Source organism: Budorcas taxicolor, chromosome 12, assembly GCF_023091745.1.
Source record: "Budorcas taxicolor isolate Tak-1 chromosome 12, Takin1.1, whole genome shotgun sequence".
Taxonomy (NCBI): domain Eukaryota; kingdom Metazoa; phylum Chordata; class Mammalia; order Artiodactyla; family Bovidae; genus Budorcas; species Budorcas taxicolor.
In genome coordinates this window covers 44,443,333-44,468,278 of record NC_068921.1, presented here as the reverse complement: position 1 = coordinate 44,468,278, position 24,946 = coordinate 44,443,333, and the positions used below count along the sequence as shown (strand labels likewise).

Here is a 24,946-nt window from a genome sequence, read left to right as displayed (position 1 = left end):
TTTTGGAGTTGTAATCACAAATTGAATATATATGCATTTTGCTAACTCTCCAGGTAGAGTGGTTCTCATATTTCTGAGGTTTCAGTATTTTTCTGTCTTTTTCTGTCACTAAATGACATGTGTGAATCTCCCATTTATCTAATGTGAGGAGAAACTTCATATTCAAATGCATCTCGTATACTGGCCTAGTAATTGGCTTGGCAGATTATCTAGGATCCTTGTGGCTTGAATCTATATTCCAGGAGTAATGAGGTGGACAGACGGAGGTTCTGGACAACATTATCTTCTCTCTTTCTCCTCCATGAAAGACTATACTCTCTGTTACTCTACTCTATCCCAGCTTGCCTTTTTATTCTACTTCGTGATCACCTTTGTTTTGCTCAATGTCTCAGAATTAAACTCTTACTAATGCCCTTTGCATTATTCTACCCTGATTCATTGGCTCAGTATGGACTGTGTATTCTTAGTAAGCAGGTCAATGCCACTTTCCTATTTATTTCTAATATTACATCTTTGAGTACAGTTTTTCTACTGTCAAGATGTAGAAAAACTCTCTCACATATGACCTCATTCTGAGCTTGATATTTTCAGAGAATTAACTCATTCTACACTAGATCATTACTACTTTAGGCATATAGTGAAGGGATCTGAAAAGGTTTGCATTTTAATTCATATATGAGAATATATTATGAAGAAGAAATACAGAGGAGCCATAGGAAAATTATGGGGAAATGATTAATATTAAAATTTACCTTTCAGTAAGTAAATTAGAAACAGATGCAATGTTTAAACTTCTGCTTCACTGAATCAACATTTCATCAAGTTGTCATGAAAGAACACATAAAACAAAATACTATAGATGTTCTTTATATGGACAAATGTGAAGTTAAAGATACAAAAACAATCCTTAAAATTTTTCAATTATATGGATTATGTGGATTTGAATTTAAATTTTAAGAATCTTGAACATAATCTTATATGCAAAGATAATATAATGGAAGTTTATCATTTTATAAAGAGAGGTTTAATTTACTATTTTCAAATATGAGAAAGTTTTTTCTATGTATAGGAGACCTAAAATATAAATTTATCTATTATTCAGTTTAATTAAGATACTTTACAAAAATAGTCATGACTTTGGGTATCATTACTACTGTGACATTATTTGATTTAGATATTCATTGGTGACCTACAGTTATGGATTTTTTAAAAAATAAAATACATTGGGCTTTAGCCCCTTTAACTGAGAAATTTTAATTTTATTTTTGTTTTAATTTTTGGGTAATCATTTCTAAAGATCTAGTATTTCACCTTATATGTTTAAAAGAAAACCAGTTAGGTTAAATATTTACCAATTACTGTTATATTGAAACTGGTACTTATGTGTCTCAGACAGTTTAGGAAAAAAAAAAATAGATTTTTTTTTTTTTTTCAGTTTTGTAAAGTCTTCTCATCAGCTCAACACCTGATCTTCTGGGAATATTTATGTTTGATAGTTGTAAAAGCCAATTTGCTTTATAAAAATATATCAAGTATATAAGGCATATTTGGGATAAGTAATTTCAGAAAAATTTTATGTAAGTTGGAGAATTTGGAAATTCTTATGGAGTACTGGCTTAAGAATTTATAATAAATTAAAGAAATAAAACTAATAACTAATAGTCTAGGTTAAAGATAAAACACCCATCAGATTTACTTCCAGTCCCTCGCTTTTGAATATACATCAGTGTTTTTACTCATTAAGAGTTGTATATGAAAACAATTCTGAAAACAAGTCAAGTGCCACTTCAAATCATCTTTACTTTTGATATGAGGGCTTCTTATAAGAGTTTGTATGTGTAAAATGTTGAAATTAAGGTCTAATTTTATTTTAAAATTCTTATGCTTAAATCCTTTAGTTAAATTTTAATTTCTTGCTGGACAAATTAGTCAGCACTGATAGTATCTTGTGGATTTTATATGTTCCTAAACATTCATAGATTACTGGTTCTATGTTCATGATTGATTGACAGCAAGCTACTAAACTTAGCAATTAGTTGTTATCAATATATATTATTATAATATGTGGTAAGAATAATGTCCATTTCCTAGGAAGGACAACATTTCCAATATGTTAAATACAAAATGAAAAACAATATGTAAGATCATTCTGTAATATGGATTTACTTTGTTTTCTATCATAACCCATGCAGGCAATCTACATGGGGTTCATAATGACCAATGGACACATAAACCATATAAACCTGCATGATCTTTTTGATTACTTGAGTCATTACTTTACTGCTATTCTATGCTGTCACATTTGATATTTAGCATTTTGCTTCATCAATTTTGAGCACTATATTAAGCTAATCTACATGTGTAAAGAAAGAGTTGGCCCTTTTTCTCTGTCTTCATTTCTCTTTATTTATTTGTTCTCATACTAGTTAAGAACATTGTTTTATATAAGTGGCTCAGTTTTATTTGTTGTTCAAACAGCAGCTGGAAGTTGCTCAGCAGAAAGCAGCTCATAATCTCAGAATTCTGGAAAGCTCAATTATCATGGAGTTGAAACATAAAGGTAGCAAGAAGACATAGTAAATTGATTTACTGCTGAAAGCCAGTCTTTATCTTATCCCACTTTATCAGACATACATAAACAAATCTCAGTATTCTACCTTACCCGTGACACCACTAAGAATCCTAACTCTTACAGTAATAGGCTCTTGCCCTGTGCTATTACTCATTTATTTTCTCTTTTTTACTGTCTGAACTTAGTTGTTGGCCAGTATATCATTTCCTAACCATCAGATCATTACATATTTTTGATATGTTTAATTTTTTTATACCAGATTCTATATGTAATAAACTAAAAAAACAAAGACCTATTCTTGAAGTTCATAGTAATGTGAATAGGAGAAAATACGTTATGTTTAACTGATTGCTTTTTTAGTTTTTTCAGTTCTCACAGAGTGGAGGCTTCTATTTTCATGGCTTCAGTTGCATATGTACTCAGTTTAGTTGAACTCTGTGACCCCATGGACTGTAGCCCATGAGGCTCCTCTGCCCATGGGATTTTCTAGGCAAGAATACTGAAATAGGTTGCCATTCCTTCTCCAGGAGATCGTCTTAATCCAGTAAAATGAACCTGCATCTCTTGCCTCTCCTGCATTGGCAGGAGGATTCTTTACCACTGAGCCACCAAACTGTATTTTAGTTGCATTTGAAAACTCAGACTCCACCTCCCCACACTCAACCCTCTTCTTTACCCCCACCTTGACCTCTGGTCTCACACATCCATTTGATCTCTCTGGTGGATATCACAGATATAATAGAATACAGCACATACAAAATTGAGCTCATAAGCTCCCTTCTCTCTTGCTTACTTTCCTTTTTCTCTGTCTCAGAGAAGAACATTCCATGCGTTAGGTTGTGCAAGCTAGAAATCCAGGATCATATTTGTCAAAATCCTCTCTCTCTTGATTTTCAATATTCCACCAAGTTCTGTCACTTTTCTTTCAAAACTGTCCTTTCCCCTGTATCTATCCCACATCTCTCCATCTCCACCAACTGCACTTCATTTAAAAATACTTTTGTCTTTTATGTCAACTTCTATAACTCCCATCTACATTCTCTTTCTTTATTAACATTGCCACCTGTAATCTTCCTCCATATTAGAGTCAAAGAAAATTTATGAAATAAAAATTTGAACTATTTTGCCAGATCCTGATTCTCCTTTTATTTTTCAAAGCATTTCCACCACTCTGACCATGATCCATTCTGTGGACAGTGATGCCCTGAAAGAGCTGAACCTTGTCTGCCATCTAGGCCTTTCCCTCACAAGATCCCCATGCTCCTCCCCTGTCTTCCAGGGGCAATGTTCTTCTGTATTGCTTTTCCCTGCCTCTGGGCCTCACAAAGTTAATTCCTTTCCTGATTACATAGTGATTCTCCTTCTCTCAATTCACCCTTTTCTGAATTCATTACTATTCATTATTGAAATGTCTTAAATAAAATCCTTGTAGCTTTCTTGAAGAAACATTCATTGATCTTCCAGCAAAAGTCACTTTAAAATTTTTAATTTATTTTATTCCCTTATTTTATGTTTTTAGAGTAACTGGTCTCTGTCTTGAGTTTCTTATTATAATTATATAATAATATATGTGCTACATTTTTTTAAATTTATCTAACTCTGTTTGCCTCATGGACAGAATGTTTCTGTTTGCTCATTATTTTATACTTATCATAGAGCATATAGTTAATAAATACTGTTGAATGAATACATATTTGTCATAATCATAATAAGTGACATTGATTAAGAACTTTCTATTTGACAGATAGCATCTGAATATTTATATTGTGGAATTTAATATTTAGAACACCTCTTTGATTCTGATATAATTATGGATCCCTTTGTTAAATGATTACATAATCATTTTATGATTATAAGAAGACTGAAATATAGACAGGTGATTAACTTCCCCCAAATCGCAGGACCGTAAGGAGTACAACTGGATGTTTAATCTTTATTCTCTGACTCCTAACACCATATTCTATGCCACTTTGCCAACTCTTCACTCAGTCTGCTTAAACAAACAAACAGAACAGAAGAAAAGAGGCTCAGCCAAGATTATACTGAAAGAATTCTTATCTTTTTGGTGGAAATTATGCTTGTGTCTCAATGTTTAAATAAACTATTTTAAATGATAGTGATGGACAACTCCTGAAAAGGTTCAGTCAGAGAGGACTTAGCCCAAGTTAAAAAACATCAAATTGCTTTCTGAAGTATTGCTCATTCAGTGCATTTTACTTTTTAGTTAAATAAAAGTATAAGGAAATAACCTAGACATAAAAAAATCATTAATTTTGGAATCCAAAAGAGAGCATTAGGACGGAAAATCTCCTTCTGAAGTACAGAACAACTGATACAGAGATGTGTCACAGAAAAGAACATATACCATTAGAATCTCATAGAAGTTTGTGGAATTTATTTAGAATGGAAAGAAATCAGCCTTGTTTCAGTCCAAAGGAAAGGAAAATGACACGAAGTGCTATTTCTTCAGGAATATAGCTCTCAAAACATTCTTATATGGAACTCTAAAATAAATAATATTTATATTTTCTCCATGACCTCAATTTTGTGGTGAAAAAGTGTATGGCGTTATTTTATTCAATTTTATGGCTTCCTTGTTAAAATTTCTACACTTGGCTATTATACAGACTATTAAAATTTAAGTTAGAATTAGCAAAAAACAATAGTTTCTCTGGGAAAGTTTTTTTTTTCTTTTTTTAAAATTATTTTAGGATGCATTTACCAATATATTGTGTTGTTTGCAAATGAGTCTACAGTTTCCAGATGCCATCTCCTCTGAGTACATTTGCTTCAGGCAAATAAGACGATCATAAAGGAAAAAGTAATAAGATCATTAGGTTGGTTTGAAAGTACTCAAAAGTACTCAAAACTCCAGAGCTATCTAAGAGAAAGATGTAAAAGCAAATGCAAGATGAAATAAATAGAACTCTTAGTTGTAACAAACCATAAAACCTCTACACTAGTTGAAAAATAATATTCTGGCTTTCTTTGAAATTTCTAATGAATACTTTGTAAACTATATCATTAACCACTTCAAGGCATCAGTTTAAATGTTTAAAAAATAAGGAAAATCTCCCTATTCAACACTTGATTAATATAGAATATAATATTGATAAGTTATTTTAATTTGTTGATTTCTTCTATAAGTATCAAAAGATAATTTGTATATCTAAAAGATGATATATTTCTAACATGTACATGTTAAGTCAAATTTCATTGCTTTTGACTAAGAGCTCTTACAGAATTTACAGAAATTTTAGATCTGCAGGATATTTTAGAATTATATCAAGTTTAAGAACATGAAAATGTACTACATTTTAAATGGAGTCTCACAGTAATGAGACTATTGATTTTATTTTAACATCCAAAATCACTGTAGGTATTTTTGTAGTAGCTGTAAAAACAAATTCTCTGGAATGTACATATTAGTTTAGACCAGATAAACTTAATTCATCTTTCTGCATTTAAGATAAGATTATTCAAAACTTGGAGGAAAACATGATATAGAAACAGATAGTGTGAGCAGAATCAAATATTTGAAAGTGTTGTAAATCAACTATAGGTAACAATTTTGTCCACAATATATAAATAGGTTTGGTGCTACTACTTTTTCTCACTTTCTGGCCAGGATTTAGAAACAGATTGGTATAAGAACTTATGAAAGCATTACACAGTTTAGCTTGACTGATAGAATGTATGGTATGATTTTAAAATCCTGCGAATGATCAGCCAACAAGGCAGGTCATTTTGACTGAAGATCATGTCACAGAACTAGTATTTGAAAATGATCTGACAGTCTTTGATAAAGGTAAAGAGTGGAATCAATTGATTTAATTCTAAATTCAGATTTCCCCATCCCTTAGGCAGCATAAATCAAACTTTTATAATTTTTCATAGGAAATCTTTCAATTTAATTTCTTCTCATACTTGTTTGTAACACTGTCTCAGTAGATCATTTGGGCCCCTTTATTCTTAATGATGTTGATAGGTACTTATGTAAATCAGCATTTTCATCTTGGCTGAAATGTGATGGGATAACTTTAAAAATTAAAACATAAAATTAGGGGGTTTTATATTACAAAGGTAGGAATAATTCAACTATTTTATAGTTTTAAAGAGGTAAATACAAAAATCTCTTTATATCTACAATAAACATATGGTTTGGTTTGATTTACTTCTTTAATAGATTCCAATTACTTTAAAATGTCTGAGATGTCTCTTTAGGCTAATATTCATAAGTATCAGCTTCAGAGTATACAGAAAAATACCCTTGGAAAGAAAAACTGTTTTGAATTTATATCTTAAACTTTATGGATATAAAAATATCCTGACTTTCTAATCCTGAGATTCATCTTTGAACTCTACAACGCTGAAAATAAGTTGGAGTAGTTTATCATTCACAGTAAAATTTAACTATGATTTCTACTTTTCCAGTTACCTTACCTTAGATGTAATAATATGTAATTTCAGTAGAGAGGTTTACACACATTAGTAGCTAGGTATTTGGTCTTTGGTAATCTATTGATGATATTTAAACATTTACTTGTGCAATTTTTTCTTAAAAGGCATGGAATTTTGCATTTTAATTTCTTTATGACTGTGGCTTATAGCAGTTTTGGTTAGCGGTTAGCTTAGTTAGCTTGGACTTCCCTGGTGGTTTAAATATCTGCCTACAATGTGGGAGACCTGGGTTCAATCCCTGGGTTGGGAAGATCTCCTGGAGAAGGAAATGTCAACCCACTCCAGTATTCTTGCCTGGAAAATCCCATGGACGGAAGAGCCTGGTAGGCTACAGTCCATGGGGTTGCAAAGAGTTGGACACGACTAAGCGACTTCACTCACTCAATTACTAGCTTTGTTAGTGGTTAGTTATAGTGGCTTTGGTTAGAAAATTCTTATTAGCAATAGGAATATGCCCATATTAATCTGCCTAAGAATAAGAAAATTTGGAAAAGCAGTCAATGTTAAAATAATCGTAGATCAAATAATCAAATCATTTTCTTTAAGTCAGGATAAAAGAACTGATATCTCTGTTTCTGGCTGAGTTAGAATAAAAGGCACTAGGCTTATGTGTGCATCTAAAATAACAACAAAGAAGGAAAGAAGAAAAGAATACAGAGAAAAAATGAATGAAAGGAAGAAAGGAAAGAAGGAAGTAAGAAAATAAAGAAAAAGAAAAAAATAAGAAAGAAGAAATATATGAAACAAAATATTCAAGTCACTGGACATAAGACACTGCAGGAGAATAATTCCTGAGATATGAAAAACAAATGGAATGAACACTAATTGTCCAAGCTCACTGCCTTCAGAGATTCCAGGCACTGTTACAGGGAAGGAAAAAGGAAGAAGACTGTGCAAACCACCCTGGATTGAAGAGATGGAGCTAAGTGGCCAGGAAGACCAAAGTAGTGAGACCTCAAATGACAGTGTCATAAAAGAAATCTGTAATAAGTAGAAAGCTCCAGAAGTCTGCAGAGGTGCCACTTCAGTATTCAGCAGGTCAGTATTCAGTAGACTGATGATAGTTACACATGTTTAAGGAAACCACCCAAGTTCTGGGAAAGAGCCATGTCAGAATTACAGGGATGGTTGTTGTTCAGTTGCCAAATCATGTCTGACTCCTTGCAACCCCATGGACTATAGCATGACAGGCTTCCCTGTCCCTCACCATCTTCTGGAGTTTGCCCAAATTTATGTCCATTGAATCAATGATGCCACCTTATCATCTCATCCTCTGTTGTCCCCTTCTCCTTCTGCCTTCAATCTATCCCGGCATCAGGGTCTTTTCCAATGAGTTGGTGCTTCACATCAGTTGGCCAAAGTATTGGAGCTTCAGCTTCAGCGTCAGTCCTCCAAATAAGTATTCAGGATTTGTTTCCTTTAAGATTGGCTGGTTCACTCTCCTTGCAGTTCTAGGGACTCTTAAGAGTCTTCTTCAGCACTACAGTTCAAAAACATCAATTATTTGGTGCTCTGCCTTCTTTATGGCTCTCTTCTTACATCTGTACATGGCTACTAGAAGGACTGTGAAGTAAAGTGAAGTGAAAGTCACTCAATCCTGCCTGACTCTTTGCAACCCCACGGACCATACAATCTATGGAATTCTCCAAGCCAGAACACTGGAGTGGATAGCTGTTACTTTCTCCAGGTGATCTTCCCAACACAAGGATTGAACCCAGGACTCCCACATTTCAGGGGGATTCTTTACAAGCTAAGCCACCAGGGGAGCTCAAGAATACTGGAGTGGGCAGCCTATCCATTCTCCAGCAGATCTTCCTGACCCAGGAATTGAATTAGGGTCTCCTGCATTGCAGGCTGATTCTTTACTGGCTGAGCTATCAGGGAAGCCCAAAAAGACCATAGCCTTGACTACATGTACCTTTGTTTGCAAAGTGATATATCTGCGTTTTAATGCACTGTTTATGTTTGTCATAGCTTTCCTGCCAAGAAGCAATCATCTTTTAATTACATGGCTGCAGTCACCATCTGCAGTGATTTTAGAGCCCAAGCAGAGGAAATATGCCACTGCTTCCACTTTTTTTCTTCTATTTGCCGTGATGGGACAAAAGGCTTTGACTGTGCAGGTCACAACAATCTGCAGAAATTTCTTAAAAAGATAGGAATACCAGATCACCTCACCTGCCTCATGAGAAAATTTTATGCAGGTCGAGAAGCAACAGTTAGAACTGTACATGGAACACAGGCTGGTTCCAAATCAGGAAAGGAGTACATCAAGGCTGTATATTGTCACCTTGTTTATTTAACTTATATGCAGAGTACATCATGAGAAATGCTGGGCTGGAGGAAGCACAAGCTGGAATCAAGATTGGTGGGAGAAATATCAATAACCTCAGATACACAGATGATACCATACTTATGGCAGAAAGTCAAGAACTAAAGAGCCTCTTGATGAAAATGAAAGAGGAGAGTGAAAAATTCAGCTTAAAACTCAACATTCAGAAAACGAAGATCATGGCATCTGATCCCATCACTTCATGGCAAATAGATGGGGAAACAGTGGAAACAGTGTCTGACTTTATTTTTTGGGGCTCCAAAATCAATGTCGATGTTGACTGCAGCTTTAAAATTAAAAGGCACTTGCTCCTTGGAAGAAAAGTTATGGCCAACCTAGACAGTATATTAAAAAGCAAAGACATTAATTTGCCACCAAAGGTCCATCTGGTCAAATTATTGTTTTTTCAGTAGTCATGTATGGACTTGATAGTTGGACTATAAAGAAAGCTGAGTGCCAAAGAATTGATGTTTTTGAACTGTGGTGTTAGAAAAGACTCTTGAGATTCCCCTTGGACAGCAAGGAGATCCAACCAGTCCATCCTAAAGGAAATCAGTCCTGAATATTCATTTCAGGACCTGACAGTGAAGCTGAAATTCAAATACTTTGGCCACCTGATGTGAAGAACTTACTCAATTGAAAAGACTCTGATGCTGGGAAAGATTGAAGGTGGGAGGAGAAGGGGACAGCAGAGGGTGAGATGACTGGGTGGCATTACCAACTCAATGGAAATGAGTCTGAGTAAAATCTGGGAGTTGGTGAAAGACAAGGAGGCCTGGTGTGCTGCATGTAGTCCATGGGGCTACAAAGAGTCAAACATGACTCAGCGACTGAATTGAACTGATGAGACCAGATTCCATGATCTTAGTTGTTTTTTTTGTTTGTTTGTTTAATATTGAGTTTTAAGCCAGGTTTTCACTCTCCTCTTTCACCCTCATCAAGAGGCTCTTTGTTCCTCTTCACTTTGTGACATAGGGTAGTATCATCTGCATATCTGAGGTTTTTGATATTTTTCTTCACAGGATTGTTACCTGTTCTTAATAATTAGAATGGAAAACCTAATGAATCCTGGTACTAGATAAAGTATGTGGAAGGGTATTAATCACTTAGTAATAGGAAATAACTAGCCTTGGAGTAAACACTTCCATTTTTCCATTTAACAAATCTTAACAGGAAATCCCCAAAGCATCAAAGTGCTTCCAAGTTTGTAACTGTCTTCTAGAACAGAGTTGAAAAATAATTCATATATTAATAAATGTTTAGTACCAAAGAAGGCAAATATTTCAATGTCTGACATTGAATTGAAGATACCTAGGCAACAAAGAAGTGGAAACATATGAACCATAATGAGGAGACATATCAATCAACCAAACTGACCCTAAACTCTAGAAAAGTCTTTAAAGCAGTTAAAACAATATTCCATATGCTCAAATAGTTAACTCAGCCATGGTAGATATGAAAAAATCAATATCAAACCTCTAGACCAAAAGACAACACAATGCCTGAGATGAAAAAAAAAAAAAAATATTGAATGAAATTAGTGACAGAGCAAGAAGCAGAAAAACATGATGATTTTGAACACATAGCAATGAAACTATCCAAAATGAAACAAGGAAAGAAAGATTTGATAATTTTAAAAAAACTTAATAAATATATACTTAGAATTCCCAAAGGAAAGAGAAAAATGAAGAAAGTAAAAAAAAAAAAAAAAAATTAAAGAAATAATGGCAGAACTTTCCAAACTTTATGAAAAGTATAAACTCATATTTTTAGTAATCCTAATGAACACAAGCTGGAATCAAGATTGCTGGGAGAAATATCAATAACCTCAGATATCCAGATGACACCACCCTTATGGCAGAAAGTGAAGAGGAACAAAAAAGCCTCTTGATGAAAGTGAAAGAGGAGAGTGAAAAAGTTGGCTTAAAGCTCAACATTAAGAAAACAGTGGAAACAGTGTCAGACTTTATGTTTTGGGGCTCCAAAATCACTGCAGATGGTGACTGCAGCCATGAAATTAAAAGACGCTTACTCCTTGGAAGAAAAGTTATGACCAACCTAGATAGCATATTCAAAAACAGAGACAATACTTTGCCGACTAAGGTCCGTCTAGTCAAGGCTATGGTTTTTCCTGTGGTCATGTATGGATGTGAGAGTTAGACTGTGAAGAAGGCTGAGTGCCAAAGAATTGATGCTTTTGAACTGTGGTGTTGGAGAAGACTCTTGAGAGTCCCTTAGACTGCAAGGAGACCCAACCAGTCCATTTTGAAGGAGATCAGCCCTGAGATTTCTTTGCAAGGAATGATGCTAAAGCTGAAACTCCACTACTTTGGCCACCTCTTGCGAAGAGTTGACTCATTGGAAAAGACTCTGATGCTGAGAGGGATTGGGGGCAGGAGGAGAAGGGGACGACCGAGGATGAGATGGCTGGATGGCATCATTGACTCGATGGACGTGAGTCTGGGTGAACTCCAGGAGTTGGTGATGGACAGGGAGGCCTGGCGTGCTGCGATTCATGGGGTAGCAAACAGTTAGACACAACTGAGCGACTGAACTGAACTGAACTGAATGAATTTTAATCACAAGAAACATGAAAACTGCCATAAGTCACATTTTAATCAAATTCTCAAAACCAAGAATAAATATTAAAATATCAAAACTTCCAGAGAAAACACGTGTTGTGTAGAGGGATATAAAATAAAGAATGATGGATCATTTTACTCTCATTGAAAATGATGCTAGTGAAAAGTAGAACATCATCTTTTGAGAGTATAAGGGAAAAAAAAAAAAAAAAAAACTACCCATCTGAAATACTATATATATCCAAAATATTTTTCAAAATGAGAGTGACATGATATTTTTTCAGGCTTAGAATAGTTGCAAAAATTCATCAGAAGGAGACATGCTCTACAAATATTAAAATTCATTAAAGAAAAGTAAAAATAAACCAGTTGGCACAGAGGAATGAAAAACCACCAGAAATGTTAACTGCATAGGTAAAAAGATAAAGATTATTTTTGATTATATAAATCTGGAACATCTGGAACATAAATAGTCATTAAACAAACAAAAACTATGAAAATATGAGGGTTTTGCCATATGTGTAACCTATACTTATAACTGCTATAGCATTAAGGGAAGAAATAAAAGTATAATATTGCAAGGTTCTTTATACTAAATGTAAAGAAGTGTATCATTTGAAAGCCATCTCAGAAGTATATTTTAAATCCTAAAATAACCATTAAAGTAACTAAACAATAATAAAATAACAAAACAAAATAGCTAGTCATCCAGCAAAGATAAAATGCTGTTTTAAGAATTATTCTATTAATTGAAAAAAATGAGAGCAAAGATAGGACAAATAGTAAATGCACACCACATATAATCTGAAATCTTACTATATCAAGAATTACATTAAAGTAATCGGTATATACATCCATAATATAGAGACAGAAATTGTCATTGTATAAAAAGCCCTAGAAGAAATACACTTTAAATATAAACACAAACACTGGATAAAAAGGAAAAGATAGAAACAATACAAAGCATGCTAAGACTAATCAAAAGAAAGCTGAATTAATATATAAAAATATTAAACAAAGCATCTCTCAGAAGAAAGAATATCAATCTGATAAAAAGAATCTATTAAAAATACCCTTGGGGCAACATCAAAATGTTGAAAGATTAAATGTGTTTCCTCTAAGATCTGGAAAGAATGAGAATGTCTTCTCTCACAACTTTTGCTCAACATTGTATTGGAGATGATATTCAGTTCCATAAGGAAACAAAAATAAATAAAAAGCACCTATATTGGAAAGGAAAAATTAATGTTTTCATTTGTACAAAATAGATCAACATAGAGTAATAAGTAAACACTATGGCTTTGTTTGCAGATATGTTTGTTTATTAGAAAAAATTATGGAATCTACAAAAAGATGAAGTTTTTATGGTTTGGGATACAGAATCAGTATACAAAATCCAACTGCATTTCTATATACCATCAAGGAATATCTAGAAATTGAAATTATAAAAATAGTAACATCAGTAAATTTTGAATACGTGTAAATGCATACAACAAGATGAGAAGGACTCATAAGCTCAAAACAATAAAACTAGGTAGATAGAAATTAAAGTCCTAAAAATGGAAAAACATATTATGTTCATGGTTCAGAAAACTTACTATTACTGAGATGTTAATTCTTCTCCAGTTGATTTATAGATAGTATACATCCTCAAAGAAAATCTCTTCTTGATTTTTTTGAGCAAGTTGACAGGTTTATTCTAAAACCCATTGAAATATTCAAAGAAGCTATAGAAAAGCAAAACTTGAAATTAACCTACTTTGAATAGTATAGTATCAAGTTCACAATATATAGATTAATGGAGAATAATTAAAATGTTTTTATAACAGCCATATTGAGCATGGCTTCCCTGGTGGCTCAGATAGTAAACAATCTGCCTGAAATGCCGGAGATTTGGATTCTATACCTGGGTTGGGAAGATCCCCTGGAGAAGGGCATGGTAACCCACTCCAGTATTCTTGCCTGGAGAATACCATGGACAGAGGAGCCTGGCTGGCTACAGTCCATGGGGTCGAAGAGTCAGACACAACTGACAAACACACACAGCCAAATAGAGTAATACTTCACACCATAAAAAAGAATAAGCAACTGGTCATTAAACACTTATAACTGAGTGAAAAAAAAATATGATGAGCCAAAGAAATTCAATTGTATGGTATATTTCTTTTAATATTTATGTACTGTAAGTCATATATACACTGATTATTCATATTTTGAAAAATAATTTGATCCTAATTCTCCTTGAATCATATATTGGAGTGAAAGACTGACTGAATTTGAATTCATGGTTCCAGGTATCATTTATTGATATTTGCCTTGCAGAACTTCATTATGAAATTATTCACATTAAGTTTTTTGTTTCCTTCTTCTTGGCAGTAGATGAGAAAGAAGAGAAGGCTGAATAGTTTTATAGCAGATATTTCTGCAAAGAAAGCTCAGAAATTCTTGCTGTGTGCCCACAAGGACTTTTATCTTGAGGCAATGGGAACCATCCCCATTTCTAATACTAGAGGAGCATCAGTACAATTCTGAGCTTTCCCTTAAGGACACAGAAAGGAAATGCTGTGCTGTCCTCATCTCTGATTCTTCTTTGTATTTTACCAGATGATTTGGAAGGATCACTAAACATATTTTCTCACAGAGGAAAAACAGAAGTTCATGCTCCTCTCTAGCTCTTGTCCTAACAGTTATAAAATATTTACCTGCAATTATTCTCCTTAATAATGGTCTTTGACTTTAAATAGATTTCTTATTAGAAGAAAATGTTTTCAATTTTAAAACTAAATTTATATTATTAAAGAGCTTATCAAAGAACACAAAATTATTTCTTTTTAAAAACTGAGGTGTAGTTGATTTACAATATGTTAATTTATATTCTACAACAAAGTAATTCAGTTATAAATATGTATATATGCATTCTTTTTTATATTATTTTCCATTATAATTTATCATAATGGATAAGGATGTTGAATATTGCCCACTGTGCCATATAGTAGGACCTTATTGTTTATCTAGTCTATATAAAATAATTTGCATCTGCTAACTTCAAAATCCGACTCAGTCCTACTCCTCCCTCTTGGCAACCACAAGACTGTTCTTTGTGTCTGAGTCTGTTTCTATTTCATAGTAGTTCCATTTGTGTTATATTTTAGATTTTGCATATAACTGATATATGGTATTTGTCTTTCTCTTTCTGACCTCACTTAGTATGATAATCTCTAGCTACATACAAATTGTTGTAAGTGGCATTATTTTATTTATATTGTTTAAGCTGAGTAATATTGTATACATGTGCCACATCTGAGACATTTAGGTTGTTTCCATGTCTTGGCTATTGTGAACTATGGGGCAATGAACACAGAGTTTTATGTATCTTTTTGAATTATAATTTTGACTGGATATATGCCCAGGAGTAGGATTGCTGGATGATATGGTAATTTTCTTTTTAATTTTATTTTTCATGCTGTTTTCCATAGTGGCTGCACCAGCTTACATTCCCACCAACAGTATACAAGGGTTCCATTTTCCCCATACCCTCTCCAGGATTAGTCACTTCAGTCATGTCTGACTCTTTTAAACCCTATGGACTGTGGCCCATCAAGCCTCTCTGTCCATGGGATTCTCCAGGCAAGAATACTGGAATGGGTTGCCATTTCCATTTCCAGGGGATCTACTTGACCCAGGGATCGAATTTGCATCTCTTATGTCTCCTACGTTGGCAGGATTGTTCTTTATGACACTAGATTGTTCTAGTGCCACCTAGAAAGCCCTAGACCCAGGCCTAGATCTAGGGATACCTGCTCTAGCATTTGTTATTTGGAGACTTTTTAATGCTGGCCATTCTCACTGTCATGAGGTGGTTGATTATTACAGTTTTTATTTGTATTACTCTAACAATTAGCAATCTTGAATATTTTTTCATGTGCCTTTCAGCCTTTGTATTTCTATTTTGGAAAATGCTTATTGAAATCTTCTGGATTACATTAAAAACTTTGTATTTAACTTATGGTGACTGTGAAGCAATCAATTTAGTTGATGAAAATCAAACTTTAGAAATTTTTTCTGTTGCAATATGTGATATGGACTAGAGAAAAATGGACCAAACTAAAAATAGAGAGACATATGAAAATTCTAAAACAAAAATCTACTGAGACACTATTATTAATAAAAAGAAACAGAAGAAAGAAAATATGGAAAAAATGCCTCAATTGTCCCATTAATTTACGCTTCAATTGTGAAAGATAGAGAGAGATAAGAAGATTTCTACATCTTGGTGGGGAAATGAATGGATTTGTTCTTGTTCTACAAAGTGGACAGTGCAGGAGGCTAGAAGGAGGAAAATATTTTTTGTTTGAACAATATGAGTCCAATAAGCAGCTGACATAACTACTGTAATTTTTTTAGTCCATTTGGAAGAACTGTATTGGGGTGATGGAGTAAAGGGATTACAAGAATTAAATTTTAGAATATGCTGGGACTTCAGATTTCACATGAAAAATAGACCTGAATAGTGACAACATGAAATATGTGGTTATGAGAATGAGTAAGTTGGGATACTCCGCGAGTTGATGATGGACAGGGAGGCCTGGAGTGCTGCGATTCATGGGGTCACAAAGAGTCAGACACGACTGAGCGACTGAACTGAACTGAACTGAAGTTGGGATAAAGATGTGGAATTCAAGGCACTGGAAGCAGAACTTACATTGCTCGGTGAATCATCTATAGAAGATTAAATATGTCCAGAAATATAGTTGAATTTGAGGGATCTCAATGTGGTATGGACCTAACAGAAGCAGAAGATATTAAGAAGAGGTGGCAAGAATACACAGAAGAACTGTACAAAAAAGATTTTCACAACCAAGATAATCACGATGGTGTGATCACTCACCTAGAGCCAGACATCCTGCAATGTGAAGTCAAGTGGGCCTTAGAAAGCATCACTACAAACAAAGCTAGTGGAGGTGATGGAATTCCCGTTGAGCAATTTCAAATCCTGAAAGATGATGCTGTGAAAGTGCTGTACGCAATATGCCAGCAAACTTGGAAAACTCAGCAGTGGCCACAGGACTGAAAAAGGTCAGTTTTCATTCCAATCCCAAAGAAAGGCAATGACAAAGAATGCTCAAACTACAGCACAATTGCACTCATCTCACACGCTAGTAAAGTAATGCTCAAAATTCTCAAAGTCTGGCTTCAGCAATACATGAACCATGAACTTCCAGATGTTCAAGCTGGTTTTAGAAAAGGCAGAGGAACCAGAGATCAAATTGCCAACATCCGCTGGATCATCAAAAAAGCAAGAGCATTCCAGAAAAAAATCTATTTCTGCTTTATTGTCTATGCCAAAGCCTTTGACTGTATTGATCACAATAAAGTATGGAAAATTCTGAAAGAGATGGGAATACCAGACCACGTGACCTGCCTTTTGAGAAACCTATATGCAGGTTAGGAAGCAACAGTTAGAACTGTACATGGAACAACCGACTGGTTCCAAATAGGAAAAGGAGTACATCAAGGCTATATATTGTCACCCTGCTTATTTAACTTATATGCAGAGTACATCAAGAGATACACTGGGTTGCAAGAAGCACGAGCTGCAATCAAGACTGCCGGGAGAAATATCAATAACGTCAGATATGCAGATAACACCACCCTTATTGCAGAAAGTGAAGAGGAACTTATAAGCCTCTTGATGAAAGTGAAAGAAGAGAGTGAAAAAGTTGGCTTAAAGCTCAACATTCAGAAAACGAAGATCATGGCATCTGGTCCCATCACTTCATGGGAAATAGATGGGAAAACAGTGGAAACAGTGTCAGACTTTATGTTTTGGGGCTCCAAAATCACTGCAGATGGTGATTGCAGCCATGAAATTAAAAGACATTTACTCCTTGAAAGGAAAGTTATGACCAACCTAGATAGCGTATTGAAAAGCAGAGACATTACTTTGCCAACAAAGGTCTGTCTAGTCAAGGCTATGGTTTTTCCAGTGGTCATGTATGGGTGTGAGAGACGGACTATAAAGAAAGCTGGGCACTGAAGAATTGATGCTTTTGAACTGTGATGTTGGAGAAGACTCTTGAGAGTCTTGGACTGCAAGGAAATCCAACCAGTCCATTCTGAAGGAGATCAGCCCTGGGATTTCTTTGGAAGTAATGATACTAAAGCTGAAACACCAGTACTTTGGCCAGCTCATGCAAAGAGTTGACTAATTGGACAAGACTCTGATGCTGGGAGGGATTGGGGGTAGGAGGAGAAGGGGACAACAGAGGATGAGACGGTTGGATGGCATCACTGACTCGATGGATGTGAGTCTGAGTGAACTTCGGGAGTTGGTGATGTACAGGGAGGCCTGGCATGCTGCGATTCATGGGGTTGCAAAGCGTCGGACACGACTGAGTGACTGAACTGAATGTCTTCAACGAAGAGAGGCGTAAAAAATCAATATGAGGTATATCAATGGAAACAACTCAGTTGAATTCATATATAAATTTTATTTGGTGAAACTCATCATAGATGTAGTTTAATCTGTTTGTGAATGTATACATTGGGCTTCCTGGTGGAGGTACTGGTAAAGAATCTGCCTGCCAGTGCAAGAGACAGAAGAGACTTGGATTTGAACCCTTGATCAGGAAAATCCCCATGGAGTAGGAAATGACAACTCAATTCAGTATTCTTGCCTGGAAAATTCCATGGGCAGAGGAACCTGGCTGGCTACAGTCCATGAGGCCGCAAAGAGTTGGATGTGACTGAGCACACACACACACACACACACACACACACGTACACACAAATGTATATATATTACATATAAATTTAGATACAAAGCAGTTTTAAAATACTAAAATATGCTTCTTTTTAATTTATTAACTTGAGGTAGTAAACAACTTCCACAGATTATACAGTGCTTCTGAAATAGCCATCACATTATTTCAAAGGAAAGAAAAGCTATTGGAACCAAAGAGATAATATCAAATGCTTGGGCCTTGGAATTTAAAACTACTTCAAAATAAATTTTCAGTACTCACACACATGCTTATAATTTTTTATGTTGAATTCAATGAATAAAATTTCTATCTCTATGTTGAGTTTATGCAAATAAAATTATTCTTATATTCTTTAGAAAAAAAAAACAATTTATGAGTAATTTTATATTTTACACAGCTTTATCCAATGTTTCACTGACCTGGAGAATTGCATTGGCTTAAGAATTAGCACAAAGAGAAGTGTACCAGAGTAAGCTGATGTAATATCATGAACTTATATACATAAGAATATCAAAAAAGTATAATCACTTCTGAAAAATCAGTGATTGGCACAATCTCAGGAAGTAGCCTTCTTGTTAGTCCTTATTGACTACCATTATCTTATAGTATTATGTTAAATATAATACCTCTTTTTAGTATTATATTTTATTTAAAAGTACAAATACATTTGATTTAGTACATTAAAGTAAATTGACAGTTATTTGGGGCTTTGCTGTCTTTAAACAGAAAAACTTTGGCAGTCACAATTCAGAAGAAAGGAAGAATTACAAATGTACATTTCTAACTCCTTGAAATTATAAAAACTTTATGATGAAAAGGTTAACCTCTTTCAAATAGCAAACATATTGGAAGCAGAAATTGCATCATAATTCTCAAATCACTGTAAATTAGGTAAATAGCTTAAATTTATATGTTTATGATACCTAGGTAAGAAATAATCAGAAATATTTTATTGTTGGTGGGAATGCAATTTGCTGTATTTGGGAGGGAGGGGCATGGGGCAATATTTTTTGGTAAAAAAAATATAAAAGTCTTTTAATCAGTAATACAAATTTTGAGATTATATCCTTCAGACATAAAAGCACTGTAAGTTAAGGAACACCCATATCCCACATTTCCTCATTGATAGAAGTATGACAAAAAATCATTTTATATCCTTCATGCAAAATATACATTATAAAATGCAAAATATTTCCTCTGTCTCCCTTTTCTCCTTCTGCCTTCAATCTTTCCCAGCATCAGTGTCTCTTCTGATCAGTTGGAAGAGGGCAACAGGGGATGAGATCGTTGTATGGCATCATCGATGCAAATAGACATGAGCTTGGGCAAACTTTGGGAGATGGTGAGGGACAGGGAAGCCTGGCACATTGCAGTCCATGGAGTCTCAAAGAGACAGACATGACTTGGCTACTGAACAACAACAACAAAATATACAGAAGTTGAAAAAGAATGAATAAATGTAAAATGTGTTGAATAACACTTTGATTCAGTGCATAAAGTAATTTGTCAAAATTTGTGTGAAACGTAAAATAGTGTATATGATCACATTATATATTAAAACAAAGAATAAAACATCTCCACATTCATGTTTATATGTTTAAATGCCTTTGTAAGGTCAGAGAAAATAACATGGAAGTCAAATACCACATTTTTACTTTTGTTTCCAGAAAATTACAAGATTATTTTTTAATATAAATGTGTGTATTTTAATTGGAGGTTAATTACTTTACAATATTATATTGGCTTTTTCTATGTTCTTGATGTGATACTTTGAACTTTATTACAATTATATTTTTTTAAAAAGATTAAACTAAGAAAAGCTTGTAAAATTTTTAATTTAGCAAATATTTGCTTTAAAAACACTGCATATAATTGTGGTCAAAATTTGGTAAATTCCTAACAGGTGTTAAAAAGCAATATTGCTATCTACTGGTCATTTATTCAAATTAAAGTGACATGTGTGCATGCCTGCTTGCTGTCGCTTTAGTTGTATCTGACTCTTTGTGACCCTATGGACTATAGCCTGCCATCATCCTCTGTCCATGGAATTCTCCAGGCAAGAATCCATGAAATTCTCCAAATTCAACACACTGTAGTGGGTTATCGTTTACTTCTCCAGGGGATCTTTTCAACTCAGGGGTTGAACCCACATCTCCTATGTCTCCTACATTGGCAACTTGGCTTTTTTTTACTACTAGTGCCTCTTGGGAAGTCCAAAAACTATATAATATAGTAGACAAACAAGGCCATTAAAATATTCTAAGATATCAACATTCACCATGGAATGATTTTTTTTTTTCTATTCATTGTATTCAGTGTATACCACATTACCAGGGTGATGCTGGCCCTATAAAATGAATTTGAAAGTGTTCTTTAATTTTTTCTAACAGTTTCTTTATCATTATTAAATTTATCATTTTCTTCATGCACTGCTTTATTAATTTAGTTTAGCTGTCTATGTGCTGTTGTAATTTACTGAACTCATTTTAAAATAATTATTCTGATTTCCTAATTCAGTTCAAAAATCTCTATTTCTTTAAGATCAGTTATTGAAACTTTATTGGCTTCTGTTGGTGGTGTCATGTTTATCTGATTCTTTGTTACTCTTGTTTCTTTGTGTTGGCATCTGCATTTGAGTAAGTGATCTCTCTTTCAGACTTTACACATTCCCTTTGGCAGGGAAAGGCCTTCACTAGTCCAGTCAGCATGGGCACTGGACCAATCAACTGGTATTGACAGACAAGCAGGGCTTTCTATCAAAGATTTTGGTTGGGCAAGGCCACGACAGTTCTCTGAGACTGGGAGTGAGGGATCATCAGTTGAGTTCCACAATTGGGTTGGCCTTCTGGTTGGGTTCTACATTCAAGTGGAGCTGCTGGATGGGCCTCCTGGTTGGTTGAATGCACTCTGTGGGCAAGGGATCAATAGCTGGGACCTGTGGTCACTTCTGGGTGAATGAGGTCTCAGGTTATGTTCCCTGGCAGTGAAGCTACTATTTAGACTCTGTAATTGTACAAGTCTGCAGGCTGGGCTCTGCAATTGCTTCTGGTCAAGTGAGGTACCACTTGTTGTTCAGTTGCCCAGTCATGTCCAACTCTTTGTGACCCCATGGACTGCAGCTCATCAGGCCTCCCTGTCCCTCACCATCTCACAGAGTTTGCCCAAGTTCATGTTCATTGCATTGGTGATGCCATCCAGCCATCTCATGCTCTGACACCCTCTTCTCCTTCTGCCCTCAATCTTTCCCAGCATCAGGGACCTTCCCAATGAGTTCTCTGTTTGCATCAGATGACCAAAATACAGGAGCTTCAGCTTTAGCATCATTATTTTCAGTGAATATTCAGGGTTGATTCCCTTAAGATTGACTGGTTTGATCTTGCTGTCCAAGGGACATTCAGGAGTCTTCCCCAGCACGACAGTTCGAAGGCATCAATTCTTTGATGTTCTGCCTTCTTTCCAGTCCAGCTCTCACAACTGTACATGACCACTGGGAAGAACATAGCCTTGACTATATGGACCTTTTTCAGCAGAGTACTGTCCCTGCTTTTCAACACATTGTCTAGGATTGTCATCGCTTTCCTGCTGTAATCAATCATCTTCTGATTTCATGGTGGCAGTTATTGTTCACAGTGATTTTTGAGCTCAAGAAGAGGAAGTCAGTCACTATTTTCACCTTTTTCCCTTCTATTTGGTATGCAGTAATGGGGCCAGATACCATGATCACAGGTTTTTTTTTTTTTTTTTTTTTAATGTTTAGTTTTAAGCCAGATCTTTCACTCTCCTCCTTCACTCTCATCAAGAGGCTCTTTAGTTCCTCTTTACTTTCTGCCACTAGAGTGGTATCATCCACATAGCCAAAGTTGTTGATGTTTTTCCTGCTTCTCTTGATTCCAGCTTGTAATTCATCCAGCCTGGTATTTCTCATGATGTGCTCAGCACACAGATTAAACAAACAGGTGACTGCAGAAAGCACTGTCATACTCCTTTCTCAATCTTGAACCAATCAGTTGTTCCATCCAGGGTTCCATCTGTTGCTTCTTAACCTGCATACAGGTTTCTCAGAAGACAGGTGAGATGATCTGGTATCCACATGTCTCTAAAAGTTTTTCACAGCTTGTCATGATCCACACAGTTAAAGGCTTTAGCGTAGTCGATGAAACAGAGATAGATGATTTTTTTTTCTGAAATTCGCTTGCTTTCTCCATAATTCAGTGAATCTTGGCAATTTGATCTCTAGCTCCTCTTCCTTTTCTAAACCCAGCTTGGACATTTGGAAGTTCTTGGTTCACATAATGCTGAAGCCTAGCATACAAGATTTTAAGCATGTCCTTACTAGCATGAGAAATGAGTGCAACTGTCTGATGGTTAACACATTCTTTGATACCAATTCTTGGGAATTGGAATGAGGATTGACCCTTTCCAGTCTTGTGGTCACTGCTGGGTCTTCCAGATTTGCTGACAAAATGAATACAAAACCTTGATGGCATCATCCCTTAGGGATTTGAATATTTCTGCTGCGATTTCATCACATCCACTGTTAGATAGCCCCTAAAATTAATTAGGTCCATAGAGTGGGCTTGATGATTGGCTAGGCCATGGTTATGCTTCTCCATGTGTGAGATCACTATCTGCACTCTGGTTGGGCAAGGCCTCCAACTATATTGTACTGAGTACAGTTGGGTGGGGTTGCAGGCTGTGTTCTGTTGTGTCGCAGGACACTGTCTATGTTGTGGGCTCATGGTTGTGTGGGGCTGCAGTCTGTATTCTCATAGGGCCACTAGCTGGGTTCCCTACTAGTCTGTGTCCAACAGTTGAGGGGGCCATAGGCTGGGCTGTGCTGCTTGGTGGAGTTGTAGGCTTGGTGGTCCAGTTAGCCAGGCTACCAGGATGCCCAGGATCACTCGCTATGCTCAACAGTTAAGCAGGGCTTCTGGCTTGGTTCCCTGCCAGCACAGGTCTGTAGGGTGGTCTCCAGGTCTGCCAGGATTCTCTGGCCAGGCTTCCTGGTGTGTGAGACTAGGGCCTATGATCAGCAATTAGTGGGGCTGCGAATTTGTTTTTCTACCCTGATGAGCAACAGAATGTTTTAGCAGTTTAGCAGTTATGTAGAACTTTGAGCCTGCTTACCTGTGCAGAATGGCTTCAAAGATAGTACAGCCTGTTGGCTGAGAACTGCAATCAAGCAGAACTGCTAATGGAGATTCCTGACCAGATGGGGCCTCAGCTCAGCTCTGAAGATGAGCAGAGCTACTGGCTGGATTCTTGCTTGACAACTGCTTTAAGCAGGAACCCAGCTGGCTAAGATCTGAACACTGGTTGCTGGTAACCTTGGCTCTTCTCTGTCTCTTTGGATTTGCAGTGGTTAAATCTGCAGATTTCCCCTTGTAACCATTTGGAAATGAGGTGTGGGTATCCACTTTGGCTTTCTTTTTGCACTGAGAAACCATGGTCCCAAGGGGGCCCTCCTGGTGCCCTGTTATGACAACCTGGAAGATAGGTGATGTTATCAAAGTGAAACTGCTCTTCTCATCCTTCTAATGAGGTCCTTCTCAGTCCTCGTGATCCAGGAGGGGGCCTAAACTTTATCCAAACTTTCTGAGATTTCCACAATTTTGACTTACCTATGGATAGTTGACAGTTGGTCTTCTTGTGGTAGGGACTAAAGTTGAGAACAACATGTGTCACCATTTTGATGATTTTGCTCTCCAATTTTTCAAATATTATAAAAATTTACTTAGATATTGTTCCAAAATAATAGAAGGAGAATTCATAGTGCCTACCTCATAAAATATGGCTTCCTAGATGGTGCAGTGGTAAAGAATCTTCCTGCCAACGCAGGAGACACAGGAGATGCAAATAAACCCCTGGGTTGGGTAGATCTCCTGGAGGAGGAAATGGCAACCCACTTCCAGTATTCTTACCTGGAGAATCCCAAACAGAGGAGCCTGGCAGGCTACAGTTCTTAGGGTCACAAAGAGTTGGGCACAACTGAGTGACTGTGCATGCATGTACCTCATAAAGTATAATCATTTCCACTATTTAATAGTATACATAGGAAAAAAATGACAATCCACTCCAGTATTCTTGCCTGGAAAATCCTATGGACAGAGGAGCCTGGTGGCTATGGTCAATGGGGTCGCAAGAGTCAGATATGACTTAGTGACTAAACAATAATGACAATAATATTAAATATAAGTATAATGTTAAAAGAGTATGATGTATATTTCAAATGAAA

General features: G+C 35.6%; 1 protein-coding gene across 1 annotated transcript in view; it reads left to right on the top strand.

Annotated features, from left to right (window-relative positions):
• KLHL1 (kelch like family member 1) overlaps nucleotides 1-24,946 on the top strand; it is a 532,887-nt gene that overhangs the window by 708 nt on the left and 507,233 nt on the right. The gene's annotated exons all lie outside the window — the stretch shown is intronic.